Source organism: Mirounga leonina, unplaced genomic scaffold (assembly GCF_011800145.1).
Source record: "Mirounga leonina isolate KUSES-001 unplaced genomic scaffold, KU_Mleo_1.0 Mir_93, whole genome shotgun sequence".
NCBI lineage: Eukaryota > Metazoa > Chordata > Mammalia > Carnivora > Phocidae > Mirounga > Mirounga leonina.
In genome coordinates, this window is record NW_023270854.1 from 9541271 (window position 1) to 9553932 (window position 12662).

The following is a 12662-nucleotide window of genomic DNA, read 5'->3' on the forward strand; positions in this document are numbered from 1 at the left end:
GCATACCGTTAATGATAATAGATTTTTAGAATGGTTCCATTCAAATGAACATAAATGGATTTTTTTGTCAAAAAAATAAACCTTCAACCATGTAGAAATAGATGCTCTGAGTGTTTAGGTTATTTTCAAAGATTTACTATTTACTCAAGGTTGTATTTTATATGTACTACATATATATTTTGAGGAATTTAAAAAACAGTGAATATACAACACTACAAATCATAAGTTAGCATCAAAATAATTTCACGTGCCAAATTTTGAAAGCACTAATATGTTAAATTTTAAATATAGTGGTTGAGAAAAAAATAGAACTAGAATACACTACAAGTGAAGATTCTAAAATGTCATATTCTGGAGAAGCAGGAAAACAATCACCTGCAAAACCATAACGTTCACAAATGAAATATCCTATAAATTATTATATTAAAATATCCAAGTGATGTTAAGTAAATTATGTACTGTTTAACTTGGAAGGTATTTTAGATGAATCACATAATCCAACTCCCCAACATATATCCTGGACCTCACTTTACAACACACACACACACACACATACAACTCTTGGGGGTGGGGGCGGGTGGTAACAGTGTTCATGGAGAAAACTAAGACAACAAAGTTCACTAAAGGAGCACCAAACAGAACTTCTCAGCCGAGAATGAAAAATACGGGAGCTGGAAGACATTTTAGTGATCATCTTTTAATTCTGCCATCTGACAAAAAGATGCCAATGTTAAGTGATCTATCTAGAATCACAGTTAGGCACACTAAGTACTACATTAAAAACAAACAAGCAAACAAGAAAGACAATTTCATTGCCTAAAAAAAAAATTACACTTCTTCCATATTGTCTGAAATTGCACCTACCCTTAATTAAATTATATCATTTTCTGCAATTATCAAGTTGCCAAATTGCTATTTGCTAACTTGGAGGAAAACAGTCGCATTGTTAGAGTAGAAAGAATGCAAGGAAGAATGCGCAAGTGTTTAAAAACTAAGCATGATTGTGGAGAACAGAACAGGATGAGGTTGGAGTCAAGCCAATTACATGAGAGTCCCTGTGGGTTGCCCTGAGTAGAACACGAGGTGGGAAGATGCACAAAAGGAAAGTCAGCACGTGTTAAAGATTAAGTTACACAAATTTTAAATTTGATCTAGGTCTAGAAAATTCTTCCCCCATCATAAGATTATAAATTTACCTCCTCCTTGGGTCTTTTTATATATTGTTATCTTTTTCACACACACACACACACACACACACACACACACACACACCCCTTTTCTCTGTTCTTTCATGAGGCTCCTTAATTTTATTTCTGATTCTGAGGTTCTGGATTAGGACTGCCAACATTCATAACCCTGAAATATTTATTAATAAGTCAAAAAGACAAAACAATACTTGAGGCAGAAGTTTTTCATTAGCTTCAATTAAAACATGGGTAATAATTTCACCCTAACCCAAAATGCCCTAAACTCTTTTTTAAATGGACAAAGTAGGAACACTAAAAATTTTGAGCACCTGCTCAGGTCACAAATTCATTGCAGCACAAAACAGACTTATGAAATATTTTCCAGCACAGAAATACAACAAGCATGTATGGAAATAATGTGAACAATTTCACAAGTGTTCACGCCTGCCTGGACCAGTGGATCCTCTCCAGCCATCTGCCCCACGGACTGCTTTCTGTCGTCATCCTACTGTGTTAGGGACAAGTTGTTTGGGGTTTGTTTTTTGTCATTGTTGTTTTTGGGTTTTTTTGGTTTTGTTTGTTTTTAGAGCTGAGAAATAGTATTTTAAAAAACCCAGAATGGGGGCGCCTGGGTGGCTCAGTCCTTAAGCGTCTGCCTTCGGCTCAGGTCATGATCCCAGGGTCCTGGGATCGAGCCCCGCATCGGGCTCCCTGCTCAGCGGGAGACCTGCTTCTCCCTCTCCCACTCCCCCTGCTTGTGTTCCCTCTCTCGCTGTGTCTCTCTCTGTCAAATAAATAAATAAAATCTTAAAACAAAACAAAAAACAAAAACCCAGAATGGCTTTAAGTAAATGTTTTAATGCAAGTTTGGCAAAACACACCTATAATCAAGGAAATGCTGCTGGATATCTTTCTTTCATCTTTAATTTTAGCCCATTTTTATTAGAGGACAAAAAGTTCTTAGGAAGCCTGAGGTCCTTTTTTAACCCTATTCTGTTAAACACTGTTAATACTGATTTCTTGCTGGTGAAAATGTGATAAAAAACAATTGGGAGAAAGAGATAAAGATGAATCAAATTTCAATAAGGCATCTGTGAACTGCAACCATGCAGAGATCAAAGGTCTGTGCGAGTGTGTAATGCAAATCAGGCCTTTTCACTTCCCTTTTTAAAAAAATTTTTATTATGTTATGTTAATCACCATACATCACATTATTAGTTTTTGATGTAGTGTTCCATGATTCATTGTTTGCATATAACACCCAGTGCTCTATTCAGTACTTGCCCTCTTTAAAACCCATCACCAGGCTAAACCATCCCCACCCCCTCCCCTCTAGAACCCTCAGTTTGTTTCTCAGAGTCCATAGTCTTTCATGGTTTGTCTCCCCCTCGGATTTCCCCCCTTCATTTTTCCCTTCCTGCTATCTTCTTTTTTTTTTTTTTAACATATAATGTATTATTTCTTTCAGAGGTACATGTCTGTGATTCATCAGTCTTACACAATTCACAGCACTCACCATAGCACATACCCTCCCCAATGTCTATCACCCATCCACCCCATCCCTCGCACCCCCCACCATTCCAGCAACCCTCCGTTTGTTTCCTGAGATTAAGAATTCCTCGTATCAGTGAGGTCATATGATACATGTCTTTCTCTGATCGACTTATTTTGCTTAGCGTAATACCCTCTACATATATACATTGGAATATTATGCAACCATCAAAAAAACAAAATCTTGCCATTTGCAACGACGTGGATGGAACTAGAAGGTATTATGCCTTTTCACTCTCCTGCCTCAGTTCACTCACAGTGGAGTCTCACTGCTCCTACGTTTGCTTTGCCTTTGCCCTCACTATGGCCACAAAGCTCAACATGAGCGGACTCCTAGTAGCTTTCTGAACAGAAGTCACAAACCTCCATTCAGTTACTCAAAATCCCTGAAAGCCTCTGGCTGGGATTCCCTTTCCTGAAATGCATTTTCTCCTATCCTCACCTACTTAATTCCCAACCATCCTTTACAACACATTTCAAGCATCCGTTAGGGCATGAGGAACCTCCTGCACTTTCTCTCCCCGAAGTTCTTCCTGCCATCCCCCATTTCATTGTGGCAATAATATTCCAACTGGAGTTGAATAATGCATCATGTGATTTTTGTTAAAAGTCACGCTCGCCCACAAGAACATATTGCTGCAAGAGCAAGGATTGTGTTTTTTTTGCTCACCGCCGGGACGTGGCTCTTATTTTACCACCTCATTCAGTAAGGGCAATCGATAAATGCGTCTTAATTTAATGAATGAAACAATGGAACAAAAAGCAAAGAGCAACAAGATTATAGATAATAAGGGTGCATCTAACATAAAAATCAGCTGTCTTAACAATGGATAGAGGACACTATTTTCACATCAGTCGCTGTTAAACTGACCTCGGGTCTAGAGAATTCTACTGTGCCAACAACGACTGAGCTAACAGTCCTATTCCAATCTTACTGTCAATAGATCTTATCACACTTGGAATAGCATATTGTAGGGGAGGAAAAATTTCCCCTTCTTTCCCTCTAGGTTCTTTGGCTGACCTCATAATTAGATTGACGTAAGACAGATTAAAACTAGAAAACAAATTTAATTTCACATGTATGGGAGTCCCATAAAATCTGAGACTCAAAGGCAGTCAGGCAATTAGGCTTATATGCCGCTGGAGCTAAGGGGAGGAGAGGAGGGGTCTGGGACTTCAAAGGGGAAGAAGACAATTCACAGAAAGATGTGGAGAGTAGATGTTTGCCGCGCCCTGGAGGTATGTCTTCACAATATACAAAGTTTTATACTTTTATACCTTCCCAGTACAGGTCCCCATCTAAATTCCTTTAGGCAGTAGGGTCTTAATTGCCTTCAGCTCAGAACAACCCCCGGGCCATCGTGCCATCGTGACACCTTCTGTTTCCTCTCAATATCCAATTCTGAACCTCAGGATTAAGGAAAGCATTAAAACCCGAAAAGAAGCAGAGGGTGAGGGGCACCTGGCTTAGTTGTTAGGTGTCTGCCTTTGGCTCAGGTCATGATCCTGGGATCCTGGGATGGAGCCCCACATGGGGCTCCCTGCTCTGCGGGGAGTCTGCTTCTCCCTCTGCCCCTCCCTCTGCTCATGCTCTCTCTCTGATAAATAAATAAAATCTTAAAAAAAAAAAAAAAGGAAGCAGAGGGTGATGCTATGCTCATACAGTAAGAAGTAGCTGGAGACTTCGGTAGATGTCTGAATACCTATCAAGATAAGGGGATTTAGATTTATTCTTTTTTTTTTTTTTAAGATTTTATTTATTTATTTGACAGAGAGAGAGAGATAGCTAGAGCAGGAACACAAGCAGGGGGAGTGGGAGAGGGAGAGGCAGGCTTCCTGCCGAGCAGGGAGCCCGATGTGGGGCTCGATCCCAGGACCCTGAGATCATGACCTGAGCCGAAGGCAGACGCTCAACGACTGAGCCACCCAGGCGCCCTAGATTTATTCTTTTTAACTCTAGAGGAAAAAATAAGGTAAATTTTTGGTTCAAAAGAAGAACAAGAGGGGCGCCTGGGTGGCTCAGTCGGTCAAGCGTCTGCCTTCGGCTCAGGTCATGATCCCGGGGTCCTGGGATCGAGCCCGCATGGGGTTCCCTGCTCAGTGGGGAGCTTGCTTCTCCCTCTCCTCCCTGCTCCCGCTCTCTGTCGCTATCTCTGTCTCTCTCTCAAACAAATAAATAAAATCTTCAAAAAGAATAAAAAATAAAATGAAGAACAAGAAACAATCTAAATTATCTATTATCGGGCACCTGGGTGGCTCAGTCGGTTAAGCGTCTGCCTTCGGCTCAGGTCATGATCCTGGAGTCCCGGGATCGAGTCCCGCATCGGGCTCCCTGCTCCGGGGGAAGGCTGCTTCTCCCTCTCCCACTCCCCCTGCTTGTGTTCCCTCTCTCGCTGTGTCTCTCTCTATCAAATAAATAAAATCTTTAAAAAAATAAAAATAAAAATAAATTATCTATTATCTTCTGGGGTATTGAGCTCCTGTCCCAGGAAGCCTAGAAGCACAGGTTGGATGATGGAGCATGGGCCAAGAATCAAGGGTGGAATGGATGCTGGAGGAGAAGAGCTTTGTTTTGTTTTTTTATTTTCTTTTTTTTTTCTAACAGTCGTTTTAATTTGACATGAGAAATGTCAATAATTTTTACAAGTCCTAAGATCATGATAAAAGTCTTAACAGCATGCTAAATCATTGCATATATCAATTATTTCCACCTCCCTTTCCTGCCATGAGCTATTAGGAAGAAAGCAAATTTATAATTTTAACAAACAGTGGTGTTAAAAATTAGGTTGCAGAGATAAGGTATTTGAGTACCATCACAGAGTTTGTACTATATTTGAATTGATGTCTTTTCAAAATTGTCATTAAAAAAAAGGTATCTGTACTAGTTCTGCTTGAAGAAACTTTTGGAAATTTTACTAATATAGGAACACTATTTTGAATTAAGTCAGTTGATTCCATATGCTCCTAGAGAATTACCCATCATTACCATATGTCAATGTTTAGAAATTACTATTGGAGTAGATTTCTAACAAAATTTACAAGATGCTTTTGAGTCTGGAATACCCAGTTGGCTGATTTATTAATCTCACGCCGAAGTATTAACAGACATACCAGGGAATTTCTACTTATGCAAATTAAATTAAATTATGTGTGCATGTTTCTGTAAATGTGTGTGTATATATGTGATTTAACACAATAGAGGGTTGAGTTTGAGATAAATCTGGGGTGAACAAGAAACTTCCAATTTTAAAAACTTTTAATTACGAGATGCCATCTTTATTCTCTTATATGCATAATTCTCCTGAGAACTCTGTTTATAATTTCCAAAAGTGGGCTGCTCTGGCTAAAAGGGATATGAGTGCTGTAGTTTATTATAAATGTTTATCAACAGGTATAAAGTGTGAGTTACTTCCATAGGTTTTTAGATGGAATATAATGAGATTGTGAAGGACTTCTCAATCTGACATATCACATATTAGTACATAGACCCGTTATCTAATCTGCTGGTTTGTTTTGAATAGATGTTAATTCTGATCTTTTTGTCTTCAAGAATTTGTACAAACCTTTTAAAAGTTGGTCCACCTGCCAAATTATTCCATCCAAAAGAAAGTGTGGCTAAATTTAAATTTTTTATGTATCCTTTCTTACCCACTGAAGTAATTATTTCTCATATTGACATTTTATTTCTTTTTTTAATGAATCCATTCTTATATATTTCTTCTTTGTCATACCATTATTATAAAGACAATTTTAAAATATTTTTAATTTTTTTAAAAAATAAAAAATAAAAAAAATATTTTAAAGACCATCGCCATTAGCCACACACTATCATCATCATTTAATTATCTCAGATTTTCATTTAACATGTTTATAACTATCTGCACGACATCCCATATCCTTTTTTTTTTTTTAATTTTCTCAGTCCTATGTCCAGATCTAGTGTTGGTTCGATCAAGATAAAGCTTTGAGTTTTTGTTTTTCTTTTCTTTTCTTTTTTCTTTCCCCAGGATTTTTGAACAGTTGTATTACTCTTTCCCCTTGGATTTCCTCCCTCTATGCTATTCTTTGACCGGGGCTTACAAAGTTTGCTTACAGGAGGGCCTGTTTTTGTTTTTTGTTTTTTTTCTCACCCATCTAGCTTTAGGTGACTAGTAAACACGTTGACTTAAAATTCCAGAATTGTGAGGGACTAGAGGCATGAGAAAATACCAACCAAAAATGAGGACAGACTTCGAAAATACAACTTACAGAAAGTATGCACAAGGATCAGGCATGCATTTGATTTGTTGCTTTGGAAGGTGTTTATACAAAAGACTTGTCTTTTTTTTTTTATTATGTTATGTTAGTCACCATACAATACATCATTAGTTTTTGATGTGGTGATCCACGATCCATTGTTTTCGTATTCGTATAACACCCAGTGCTCCATGCAGTACGTGCCCTCCTTAATACCCATCACCGGGCTAACCAATCCCCCCTCCACCCTCCCCTCTAGAACCCTGTTTGTTTCTCAGGTCCATAGTCTCTCATGGTTCATCTCTCCCTCCAATCCCCCACCCTCCCAAGGACTTGTCCTTTTTAAATGACGCCTGACATTTAAGTAGGGCTTCTGGTAGCGGGTAGAAGATTCTCCATACTCAAAGCAAAGGGCAAACGGCTGTGGACTTTGAAAAACCCCCTGCCCACCTATTCCTGGAGACTATTTGATATTCTCACTATCTTATGGTGATTTCAAAAGAATTTCAGTCCTTTTATCAAGAAAGAAAAAAGAATGGCTTAGAACAGTACTTTTCAAACAGTGTTCTATGGAGCCCTAGGATTTCAAATCTCCCTATCAATGTGGATGAGGATGAGGACAAGGATTTGTGTTTACTGGGGGAGGAACCTAAAGTCAGGGGGTGCCAATTAATGAACACAGGTGGCTTAATCACATAGAAAAAATTTTGCAAACTCAGGAATCACTTGGTGTGCCTGACGCATCTCCTTGTTCAATAGCTCTCCCGTTTACACTGCCTTCTCTCTGAGCTGCACCTTTGCGTCTTTTACTTTTAAGGATGCATGATTAAATCGGACCTGCACGCATAATCTAGGATAATGTTCCCACCTTAATTTCATCTGTAACCCTCATTATCTTTTGCTGTGTAACATACCATATTTATAAATTCTGGGTGATTAGAATGCGGCATCTTTGTGGGGGGGTTATGTTTTCCCTACCACCACATTCTATGGGGTTTCTTTTCTTCACTTTGAATAATTCTAGATTAGCAAAATTAAAATTTCATGGCACATACCTTTTGTCCTTAGCAGTTTAAACATTATGTTGATTAATGATTTTCAAAGAGCAAAAGCATGTGTTAACACAAAATGTGCAAATTTGTGTATATTTATACATGTGTTTAGAATTATATATATACAAAAAATTTTATATAATAAATATATATATATATATAAACTATTTAATTCAATGAATCCCCTGGGCACATATTATGTGCAAAGCACAGTATTTGTGAATATAAATAGAGCAGACACAATCTCCTTACTGAAATTACAATCCAGTGAAAATGAAGGATCAAAAAATGCACAAATAAATACATTTTAAACATCTGAAATTTTTGAGTGTATTAAAACAAAATGTATTCAAAATCTATAATGATTGTTTCCCTTATAATTGGGGAAATATGATGTTTGACTTTTCTATTTTTTCTTCTCTTATTTCAAGCCTGGGTTGAATAAAAGTTTGATTTTGCATATTTAAAAAAAATAATATTGAGTGAGAGAAGTGTGTTATAACTATTTGGACAATATTTCAATATAATATTTGGCAATTCCCTTAAGGCTAAGTGAATACTCTTTGAGATAATATCCAATCTCACTACTTTTATGAATGTATGTGGTTTATGCTTGCTTTTTAAGAAACTAGATAACAGGGGCACCTGGGTGGCTTAGTCCTTAAGCATCTGCCTTCGGCTCAGGTCATGATCCCAGGGTCCTGGGATGGAACCCTGCCTTGGGCTCCCTGCTCGGCGGGAAGCCTGCTTCTCCCTCTCCTACTCCCCCTGCTTGTGTTCCCTCTCTCGCTGTATCTCTCTCTGTCTAATAAATAAATAAAATCTTAAAAAAAAAAAGAAACTGATAATAACATTGTCGTATATTTAAGAAAGTATGAGACAGGGATTTGGGTGCATTCAATTTTTCAAAATAAATTTTAGAAACATATTAATATAAAGTAAATATTAGAACTAGTCAGTTTCTAAGACCAGAAGATGCTGATAGTGTTTGTGTAGAATTTTGCAATTTTTCTACACCAGGAGAAAGCAGAAATATGCAAAGCCTCACTCCTGAGTTTAAAGCTGACAGTCAAGTATTTTCTGGGTAAAGAGTACCTGTCTCTCAGTAATTCAAAATGGACCCCGATTCCTATTTACTTCCCATGAACATCAAATGTTATTTTAGCATAAATGCTATCTGGACAAAATAAAATATGACTATATGTTGACCATATGTTGGCTTAGAAAAAGTTCCCAATTTCACTTAGATCTTACCAACTAAATTTTTGCAACATAATTTAAAGCAACTATGAAAATATAAAATTTTGTTTTTTCTGGTTATAATTACACATCTTTTAAACATTAAAATATTGATAATACAACTATAATTTTCCCATCATCAGTGGAAAGTTTGATGTATAGTTTTCCAGATTATTTCTTTGTAGACACTAAAAAAGAAAGCAATATAAAATCACATTAAAATCATAGATCTCTGACTTTGTACTGATTTTCTTTGGCCTAGCATGCCTTCTTTTCCAGAACATCTTCCTGAAAACATGTTCCATTATTCATCTTTCATTAATACTTTCTTCCATGAGATCCCTGATATTCCTATTATTAATGGAGACTTCTTTCTTTCTATAGGAATACATTTTAGCTTGAAGTTTCTCAATAATGCTTATTTCCACTGGTGAAGGTCTATTTGTGGGCATTTCTGAATCTAAAAAAAATTCAGTGGGAACAATATTTCATGTTGCATTAATCATTAATCTTTCCAACTTTACAAAACCAAAATGAGAAATTTAGTAAGGCCAATCTGAGATGAGATCTCCAGTTGCATAAAGTTTAAAGTTATTTGAACCCTGCTCCCCTGTGCTCTTGGTACTAGTGGGCATGCATACCCACACCCACAATAAGAAAAATGAAATACAGGCGCCTGGGTGGCTCAGTTGGTTAAGCGACTGCCTTCGGCTCAGGTCATGATCCTGGAGTCCCGGGATCGAGTCCCGCATCGGGCTCCCTGCTCGGCGGGGAGTCTGCTTCTCCCTCTGACCCTCCTCCCTCTCCTGCTTTCTGTCTCTCATTCTCTCTCTCTCAAATAAATAAATAAAATCTTAAAAAAAAAAAAAGAAAGAAAGAAAAATGAAATACAAGACAAACTTTAGAAGGCAAAACTCCTTGGAAGATTTAATTCCATTTCCCAAAGAGTTGTCGTTCTCAATTACAGCTTAATCTGTTGCTTTAATATTTATTGTGTTAAATTTCATTGACTTAAATTGAACCGAGTACCCCTAATTCTGAAAGTAGGTCAGCATCACATACAACGTAGGAAGCATCTGTGCTTTTTTTTTGCTATTAAGTCAGTCTGAACCTTGTAGGGAACCATCTCTGGTGAGATTATCTGTGCTTTTCTGTGTAAGCTTGTGGAAGGTAGGAATTGTACAGTTTTCATCTTTAAAGCCCTTTCTTTTTAGCAGAGATTCTGGTACACAGAAGCTCAACAAATGTTTGTGAATTAAATGTGGAACACAGAATCACAATTTATTTTGATTGTTCCCAGATTTTATTAGAGCCTAGAATTGCTATCATTGAAAAGGTTGAGGAATTTCATGCTTTATCAAATTCTTAAGCATAGTTCTGAAGGTTTTTATGCTCTTTTTACTTTGCCCCTAGCCTAGAAAAAGTCAACCAATGCTACAAATCTAAAGACAAATGCTTGACATTTTAGTTTAAAACTTTTGGACTTCAGTACATTATCAGACTAACGGGGGGTAAAATGCTTAATTGGTTTTACTGGCAGAACTGATACTCCAGAAGTAAATCTCACCAGAGTCAAAATGGTCTGTGAAAGATTTTCTGTAACCACAGGTGTAATTAGCATTTGGTTATGAGGAACCAATCTTGGATTTATGTGTAGTTAGAAAAAAAAAAGAAAAAGAAAAAAAGAGGATTGGTTGTAGCTAAATTCACCCTGGGTAGGTTTGTTATGAGCTGGTAATCCTAGGCCTGGGATAGAAATAATAGGTGATAGAAGATCGATTAAAGGAAGAGCTGGGTTGCCCAGAAACAAATAATAAAAGTGTAAACATAATATTTTTCAAAAGTTATTTAAGTTTCAACAACTGTCTTCAACATTATACAAAAATAATGTAGCAAATGTATATAAAGATTGAGGAATTACTTCCAAGTCAGAAACAATAAGAAATTTAAGATTGTCCATAAAAACAGTCTGACACAAAGCTTTAAAAAGGACAACATACCAACCTCGCAGGTGGAACTCTTCTAAGGTTTAGATTGTTGTTTATTCTCTTAGGTTGACCCCCAACTCTGATGTCAGGCGCCCTTGTATCTATTCACACATGTGCCGTAGTTCTGGTGTATTTAATTATGAGTGTGGAAGGACCTAGGAGGAAGGGACAAAAAAAGGAAGAGAAGAAATGGGACGAAGAGAAAGAGAGAGATTTTTTAGTGTTTCAGCAATCCAAATACATGAGTCATTTGGATCGCTTGCAAATTGTGCTACATCCAACAAAAGCAGAGACTCTGAGACTGTGTAGCTTAGAGGCATTTTCCCTTCTCTGTTTTATCTGCAATTCTTAAAATACAAGGTTACTCATCTATCCAAAACATTGCATTCGGATGGGAATTTATTAGTCAAATACAAGGTAGAATAATGTGATTAAAAACTAAAATAAAATTAGATGCACAAGTCTTCATTCCAGTACGTTTTGAGTCTTTCAACCATTTTCAAAGAAGGAAAAAACAATAGCAACATTATCTCATCTTACATTACTCTGAAATTTGCTGCTATCTACAAAATATTCACTTTCTGTCTTATCAGACTTTTTCTTACTAGTTTTCCAAGTTGCTGGTATTAGTTAAAAGATAGCCATGTAGAAGCTATGGTTTCTACTAGAGATAGAAAGGTTCCAGGCAGAGTTTTCTCTCCAATAAATCAATAAGAAATGTCCTCTTCAGTTAAAGAGAAATGGACATAACCTCAGAATGGCAAACAATAATAAATTATAAGGGAATCTATATTTTGATCCGTATGTAACACAAGTAAGAATGGGTGGTAAATACAATAACACCATAGATTGTGGATTCTTCTGTTTATTTTATAAAATAAAATACTGTATCACAGTCATGCAAATAAAATTTTCAATTTCAACTTCTCCTAAGGATCCAAATATTTTCACAAAGGAAAGACAGCTGTCCCAGGCACTAAATGGTACAGTTAGTCAATGCACCATGAAACCCTTATAGAGGAAAGCAATCTTGTGAATGCTTCCTGAGTAAGATACTTGGAACTACGCATTAGTACGCTTTTCCCTTTTATCATACCTCTGCTTCTCCTGGAATGGTTCCTTTAAGAATCCACCATTATATTCCATTTGACTCCTAGCAACTAATTTATTTAATTTTTTTTTTTTTTTTACTATCATCTCTAAACATTGGGGAACACAAGTTCACATGCGCGTGCGCGCGCACACACACACACACACACAGGGCTGGCTTATAATTTTATCAGTAAATACTGTAATTAGCAATAATCAGGGGCTTTGGGTGAACTGAGATGCCAAAGCAACATACAGTCAGGCCCCTCCCTTTTGTGATAGTTATAGTCCCTCACTCCCTCTGTCTCTGAGTATCTGCG